We start from the raw sequence: 8,670 nt of genomic DNA, 5'->3' as shown, positions 1-8,670 counted from the left end.
GGGGAAGGACGCGCGAATCCGGGGTGCGCCGTGGATGCCAGGCTCAGCGTGCTCCACTCGGTCGTTGTGGAAAGGCGACAAGGGTGTTCTAGACTCACTGCCCCAGGAACCCGGAACCAGCAGAATCCACAAACTTTTCAGTCTCTCGAAGGAAGAGGACGTCCACCAGCGTGTTGGGAGAAAGCCCCTAAACAGAAGGTGAGAAACCTGGAACCAGAGCGCCTGGGTCTAGCGTCTTGGCCCTCCCCGGGTCCTCCAACACGGTCTCCAGAGCTGCTAGGGGGGAGCGGGGGCGCCAGGAAAACTAAGCAGGAGGCTGCAGAGTAGGGCAGCCTTGGGGCCGGCAGGGGGGCGGCAGGGGGGGTGGCAGGAGGGGCTGCAGGGGGGGCAGTAGGGGGGATGAGGCCAGGAGCAGACCACCGAGACAGAGGCCGAAGGGTAAGAAGAAAATGAGATGATGCCTTATCACACCCCCTTGACTGATGTTTTCATTCACAACAAAACAGATAAACGGGGAGAAAGTCAGGTCAGAGAAAAGGGAGCGGGTCCACCTGACGGTGGGCAAAGCGTGCGGGAGACAGCTCCAGGTGACGGCGGTGGGGATGGCCGGGGCGGGCTTTCTGCCGGGATGGGTGGGTGGCTCAGGAAAGGATTCTGAGCAGAACATGTCTATTGCGTTTTCAGGGAGGCGTGGAGCTACTTGGAAATAAAGGCCGAGGACTATTACAAAAAACATTAACCTGACTCCTATCTCTTGTTCTCTATGTGGTTTTCTGTACCACCCGAGACAGACAGACAGACACAGGAACGCCGGCAGTGTGGAGAAGCCGTCCAGCACCTGCTCTGGAGAAATGGTCGGGGAGGCCGCACTCAGCCCCCGGAACACGCCCGGCCCGGGTCAGATAGAGGCTGCGGCCGCCTGGGAAGGTGTCCCTTCCGGAGCTGCTGCCCGCCCAGCACCGAGCCTTGTGACGTTCCAGCAGCTTGACAGCAGTTCAAGGGGAAGTCGGTAAATTCCCAGTAATACTTGCGATTCTTCCTCAGAAATCAAGAAATCACAAAGGAAAAGGAAAATAGGGCAGAATTTGAATAACACGATGAAGGTTGAAGTCAGGGTGTGTGTTGGTGTGTATGTGTGTGCACATATAGACCTTCACACATGCTATGTACTTATGTATATATAATGCATATATTAAGTATATTATGTATAATTTATATGTAACTTTGTACATAAATTATATAAATGATGTACAATGTATTTATATACATAACATGAAGTATATATTTATATTTGTCTAATAATATACAGGGGCTCTTAGTGACTGGCTAGTCAGTTAAGCATCTGACTTCAGCTCAGGTCATGATCTCATGGTTCATGGGTTTGAGCTCCATGTCGGGCTCTGTGCTGACAGCTCGGAGCCTGGAGCCTGTTTTGAATTCTGTGGGTCCCTCTCTCTCTGCCCCTTCCCCGCTCATGCTCCGTCTCTCTCTGTCCCCAAAAACTAAAACATTAAAAACCTGTTTATCCTGCATGCATGCAGACATGGCACATGCACAGACACACGTCGCTCATGTATGTGCGTCCATGACTCTCTGACCGCCCCCTCCCCCAGTAGCAGCAGCAAGGGGCCCAGAGGAGACTCACGGTCCTCAGACAACATGACGCTCACCAAAACCAGGGTGCACCACGCACACCACCGAGCGGATCTCAGCAACTCTGCCAGGTGGCTCGGGATGGGGCCACACGCTCCACCCTCTTCCGACAGTCCCATTAGAACGAGAACATACAGCAGAAGGGACAGAAACTATGTCCAGGGGTTCCAGGAGCCCGTGTCTGGGACGGTGAGTGACCGGTCCCCTGACCAGCTCAGAGGCCGAGGCAGTGGCGCCCAGGGCAGGGCACTGCCGTTGACGTGTCCTTCAGGCCTCCGTTCTCCCTGGGGGCTCCTGTCCTCACTCTGGAGCCGCCTGTTCACCGGCAGGAGTCCTGGAGGGACGTGGCCCGGGCATCTCTCAGGAGCGCAGGCGCTGTCCCTGTGACTCTGCTCAGCGCCGCGTCCCTGGCCACCCCCCCCCCCCCGCTGCTCGGGGAGGGGCCAGCAAGGACCGGGAGCTGGGCCTTGGCCAGGGGCCACCAAGGGGGCCACCGCCCCTGCGAGGACATGCCCTTTCACACCCTCCTCCCGCCTGCGACCTCCAGCATTAGTGGGGGGCACAGCAACGCCAGGCCGCGGGGATGTTCGTGTCCGACCTGCCGCGCGTGGCTGCAGGGCCTCGAGGGGACGGCTTCTAGCCCTAGCGGCACTTAGAAGACCGAAAGTGAATGCTCTAGGGTAATAACTTAAGGCACTCAAGAAACGGCCACAACATAAATGCAGGGGTCAAAGAAGTCAGGAGGAGGAAAAACAAATAAAGCATCGATGTGATGAATACATTAAAAAATCAGTTCTTGGAAAAGACAGTCCAGACAAAGCAAAGTGTGGCAACCCGTCCACCGGCCGGGCTCTGGGAGCAGTGGGCTCCCCGGCCCTGCCTTTTCGGGCTCCCCCCCAGCGGCCCGGGGTCCTCTCCCTTTGTGCTGCCGCAGCCCCTCCTCGAGCCAGCGGGGCTTCTGTCTGGGGGTCCCCTGGCTGGGCCAGGGCCGGAGCTGGGGCCCGCTGGGGCCCGCTGGGGCGGAGAGGCCTGGGCCCGCCCCAGGAAGGGGGACGGGACAGCGGAGCGGCCCTCTGGCCTCACCGAGGTTGTTTTGTCCCTTGGCCTGGTTCCATCCCAGCCCCGTGGCTGCCGCAGGCTGGGCGCCTCCGCCCAGGTCCCCAGAGAGATGCTCTCAGACTCGGCCAGCAAAACCACCTTCCTGACGGGGAAGCAATTAGCCAGCCGGGGCAGCTGCCTTGCATCCCCGGGGCCTGGGAGCCTGGACTCCGGGTGGATCAATGGGTGAGCTAATCAGCTCTGAGCCCAATTACAGTCGGAAGGGCAGCTACAGCGGGCAGACCACGTGGCCAGGATAGCATTAGGAGGTTTCTGGTGCCCTTGAGAGCACAGGCTGGTGCTCCGGGGGGGGGACGGGGAGCCAGACTCTCTCAGGGTCTGCGGCCTGGGCTTGGCCGGCGGCCAGAGCCTCCTGTAAGGCCGGTCTGTGACCGAGAAGCCGGCTCCCCGCGCAGCCTTCCACGGGCGCCCTGAATTGATCCATCCGTCCATCGATGCAGAAGCACTGACACCTGTGACTGTCCCTGAGCAGCGAACCTGGGCGGCACGTCACTGTTTTCTCTTTTTGGGGCAGAAAACGCTTAGTCATCTGGGCAAGTCTTAACCATGAGCACCTGATGCGTTTTTACTTCTGTTAACAACCAGCACTGACCTCAAGATCCAGATCTGCAGCCCCGGGAGCCCCTCTGGGCCCTCCCTACTGAAACGTCCCCTGAGCAGAAGCAGACAGCGTGAGCTCACGGTGTCTGTGGGTCCCCTGCATTGGCATGTGGTTTCGGTAGTAACCCCATTTAACTTGTTTAATTTAAACATTAAAATATTCCTTAATTTTGGGCTCCCTCCTGGCACCTGTTTGGTTTGCCACACGCTAACGTGCCGGCAGCCTCAAGCCTCGCATTATTTTAATCTCTTTAAAAGAGAGCTGGCTGTTCAAAGCAGAAATAATCCCGTGTGGGGTTCCTACTGCAACGCAGCAGCCCCTGCACGTGACGCGGCCGAACGTGGCCTGCGGGGCCACTACGGCAAGCAGCGACGGCTGGACGTGGCGCCCTGAGGAGCCACTGGGATAACCCAGCAAAGAGTCACGGCCGGGGTCAACTCAGGACGGAAGACGCAGTCATAAAAACACTCACGCCAAACGGGCAGGGGGAGAGGAGAGGGAGCAGAGCAGGGGAAGACGGGCTGGAGCCGGAGCACCCAGTGGGTGTTCTCACAGCCGGGACAGCCCCGCGGGAACACTGTGGCCTGATTCGGTTCCGCCCTCCCCCACATCCCTGTCTGACCCGGGACCACATGGCAGTTAGCCCTCCTCTCTCCATGGTCCGCTGCGGTCTGTGGCAGTGACCCAGTCTTTTCTTCCTGTCTTTTATGAAGTTCACCATCAGTCACCTTGTCTTTCGGTTCGGCTGTCTGCAGTGTTCTCGCCAGTGCGGTGAGACTATGCACTTTTGGCCAGAGCATCACAGAAGTGCTGCTGTGCGTTTCTCCGTCCCTCACATCGAGGGCTAAGTGATGCCAGTTTGTCTTATTACGGACGATCTGAACCTTGGTCACAAAGGCAGGGCGGCTTCTGCCAGGCTTCTCCGCCATAAGATTATTATTTTTCCCTTCGTAGTTCACCAGTGTGGTGAGGAAGGTGCTTTGGTGCTCCTGAAGCCGTGAAGGAAGCAGGGGGTCAGGACTCAAGTGGACGGAGGAAGAGCCCGCGCTGACCTCGGCGAGAGGAGGCCGTGGCGACCGTGCAAGTGTCGGACAAACCCGAGGTCAAGGCAAACGATCTGGGGGCTCAGAGGGCTGTTTCATAACGATAAAGGGTCAGTCTGCAAAGAAGACATATTGATCTGAATATAGGACGTCAAATGCACGAAGCAAAAACTGGCAGAAATGAAGGAAAGCAGACACACACATCAACACTCGTCTCTTAGTAATTAATAGAATAGAAAATCAGCTGTAGTGATAGTAGACTCACACTATCAGCAGACTTGACCTCAACAACACTTCTAGAACATTCCACTGAGCAACCATTTAAACACAGTAAATACATTAAATAATTGTTAACATAACAATTAATATGTTATTTGTTAACATACTAACAATTATTAACACAGCCCAGTTTTGGGGCCACAAATGAACCTCAACAAATTTAAAAGGACCGAAAGCATACAGAGTGTGCTCTCTGATGATGGATTTAAATGAATAATCAAAAACAGAAAGATCTCTGGAAAATCTCCAAATATCTGGAAACAAAATAAAACACTTCTAAATCCATGAGTCAAAGAGTAAATTAGAAAGTGTTTCAAATTTAGTGAATTTCATTACAAAATCCTGAGATGTAGCTAAAGCAGGACTTGGAGGAAAATTTATAGCACTAAATGCCTGTAGTAGAGAAGACTAGTCTCAGACCCGTGAGCTCAACTTTCACTGTAAGAAACCAAGAAAATGAAGAGAAAATTAAACCCGATGTAAGCAAAAGATCAGAATGGACGTCAACTGGGAAAGAAAAAAGAAAAAAAAATAGAAAGAAATCAATGAAACTAAATACGGGTTCTTTGAAAATGTCAATAAAATTGATAAACTTCTATCCTGACTGATGGATTCATAAACGAAAAGAGACTCGATGCACACTATCAATATCAGGAATGAATTGACATCACTTCATACTCCATATGAAAAGGTAATGAGGGGACATTATGAGTGACTTTGCGCTGATCAATTAATTTACATGAAACAGACAATTCCTGAGAGAGATTAACTACCAACATTCAAAGAAAAATAACCTCAGCAGCTCTATCTCTATTAAATAATTCAACAGCATACATAAACGGTGACACATCAGCCAAGTGGGATTTATTCCAAGGGCACAAGGTTAACTTAACACTTGAAAATCTGTTAATATAATCTTCCATATAAACATACTAATTTTAAAAAAGATTCTCAATGGGTGAAGAAAAGACATTTATTTGACATCCCAAACACTTTCTGATAAAAAACACTCAGCAAACTAGAAATAGAAGGTATCAACCTTTAAAACAGCTAGTTATTTTACTGGCAAAATGAGTTTATTCAGAAAGAGCAGACGGATTGCAATTTGGAACGCGGCAAACTACACTGAGCCATAGGCAGGTCCGAGGAGACAAAGGGAAGGTCAGCTTTTATTAGGTTGCAGGAGGAAGTTGGGGAGGGTGGCTTTGAACAGAAGTTTCCCTGGAGAAGAACAGGAGTTGGAGACTGTGGCGTCTCCTGATGGGCAGGAAGCAGTGGTCGGCGTGTTGTTGCTGCAGCAGGGAGGGGTCTTCCTTCCTTTTTTTAAAAGGAGGAGATTAAATTCCTATGGGGAAAATGTCCGCCCTCACACGGTAGCTCTTATCTTCCGTCCTCCTGTTGGTGATGGAGGCTGCAAGGAGTGGCACACGTGTGACAGTGCCCCTTCGGCGCTTCCGGACTCCATTTTCAAGAGGTTTTCTTTATTTTCACAAAGGAAACTTCCTCTTACTGATATGAACAGCCTCAAAAGATCTACCACCACCATTATTCCTAAAAGCCTGAATGCTTGCCCCCTACCAACAGAACGCACAAGGGTATCTGCTCTCACCCCTCCTGTTCAGTATTTGGCTATAGGCTCCCATCCAAAGCAATTAGGCATAGATTGAAGTAAAAGGCATGCAGACTGGAAAGAAAGAATATTCATTTTATTTACAGATAACATGATTGTATATGTAGAAAATCCTAAGGTATCTATGAAAAAGTTATCAGAACTAATAAGTGATTTTAGCAAACTTAAGTTCAGTAGACAAAAATCACTTTCATTTCTATATACTATTATTTAACAAACAGAAATTGGAATAAAGATACCATTTACAATAACATAAAATTACTAGAAATAAGTCTGACAAGAGATGTGCAAGATACGTAAACCAAAAGCTACAAAACACAGTTGAAAGAAACACAAGCAGTTCTAAATAAATGAGAAGATATACCATGTTCATGAACTGAAAACTCAATACTGTCAAGATATTAATTGTCTCAAACTGATCTATGGATTCAGTGGAATCCCAAACAAAACCGAACAGGTTTTTTTGGTGGAAGTTGGCAAGCTGGTTCCAAAATTCATGAGAAAGTGCAAAAGATCTAGAGGACCAAAAGAGTATGAAAGAACAAAGCTGGGAGATTTACACTACCTGATTCAAGATTTATTATAAAGGGACATCTGGGTGGCTCAGTCGGTTAAGCTTCCAACTTCAGATCAGGTCATAATCTCACATTTCATGGGTTCAATCCCCACATCGGGCTCTGTGCGGACAGCTCTGAGCCTGGAGCCTGCTTCAGATTCTGTGTCTCCCCCTCTCTCTGCTCCTCTCCTGCTCATGCCCTGTCTCTGTCTTAAAAATATATAAACATTAAAAAAAGAACTATTATAAAGCCACAGCAATAAAGACAGCTTGGAAAATTGGCATAAAAATAGGAAAACAGACCAATGGAACACAGAGAGTATAGAAATAGACTCACACACATCTAGGACCCCTGATACTCAACAGAGGTTCACAGGCACCTCAGCAGAGAAGGGCCGTTACTTAAACAACCAACCCTGGGAACCGGATATCCACATGCAGAAAAAACAAACTTGAATTGTATCTCACACTATGTACCCAAACTAACTCAAGATGGAGACGTGACAGTAGTGGGCATATACAGCATGGCACATTCACATCTCCCAATCTGCACTAAAAGGAATAACCATCGATTGCTGCGTCAACATAGCACACTCAACGTGCTGAGGGCAATGAGCGAGACTCCGCGTGAATAGGTTCCAGCAAGCGCGAGCTTAGGGACAGGGCCCAGCACACCGGTACTTGCCTGGGGGAGGGGGCTGGAGGGAAAGGGGAAACTGGCCTATTCACTGCGTTATTCGTGGTGATGGCTTCAGGGGTGCATACAGGTGTCAAACACAGCAAATGCAAATACGTGTGTCATTACACCACAGTAAAGCTGCTTTTGAAACCCTGAAGATGGCTCCGATCCAGCTTAAATGCTAGACCCCTCCCCCACATTCCCAGCCCAGCACCCGAGACAATGCGGGCTGGGGCAGGACCCAGCTGAGAGAAGACCCAACCTCACTAACCAGACTCGATGTCCGCCGGCAGCCGATCTTCGCAAAGACACCGCGGGGTCTCTGCCCGCCGCCCGCAGCCTCAGAGCCAGGCGGTGGGGCACGGACTGGGTCCGCAAGCCCTACAGCTCGCCCATAGCCCCGCCCACAGCGTCTGAGACCCCGCCCCACCTTCCGTCTCCCAGTGCCCCCTCCGCCCCAAAGACACTCAGATTCCGCCCAGGCCCCGCCCCTGCCCCGCCCCTTCCCCCCGCCCTTGTCCTGCAAGCCCCTTTTAGTCCTGCCCCACCCCTCTACAGACTCTATATAGGCCCCGCTCCGCCCCTCGGCCCCGCTCCGCCCCTAGGCCGCCTCAATCCCCGCCCCGTCCCAAATTCTATCTTAAGGCCCGCCCCGCCCCCAACAGCCTCAGACCCCGCCCCAGGCCCCACACTCCGATGCATCACAGCCCTGCCCCAAACTCCGCTCCACCCAAGACCCCACCCAGACCCCGCCCCATTGTGCTTCACAGCCCCGCCTCAAGCCCCGCTCCTCCTCCGCCTCACTCAGGCCCCGCCCCAACCCCCAGCCCCTCGTCCAAGCCCCGCCCCACCCCCGGCTTCGCGCCTTCTTGCCCTTGCAGGTCCGCCCCCGACGCCGGCCTCGCCCACAGGCCCCACCCCTTCTTGAATCCCCGCCCCCAGCCCCTGCCCCTCGTTTTCAGGCCCCGCCCCCGCCCTAGGCCCCACCTCGCGGAGCCGCAGGCGGAGCCGCAGGCAGAGCCGCGCGCGTCCCGAGCGGCCGCAGAAGTGGGCGCAGGCCCGGGGTCCTTCCGCTCCCGGGTGTGGCTCCGGGTCGGGCTCGAGCGGCCG

This window comes from Suricata suricatta, chromosome 5, assembly GCF_006229205.1.
Source record: "Suricata suricatta isolate VVHF042 chromosome 5, meerkat_22Aug2017_6uvM2_HiC, whole genome shotgun sequence".
Taxonomy (NCBI): Eukaryota; Metazoa; Chordata; class Mammalia; order Carnivora; family Herpestidae; genus Suricata; species Suricata suricatta.
The sequence above is the reverse complement of the archived record's forward strand: the minus strand, read 5'-3'. Positions refer to the sequence as shown.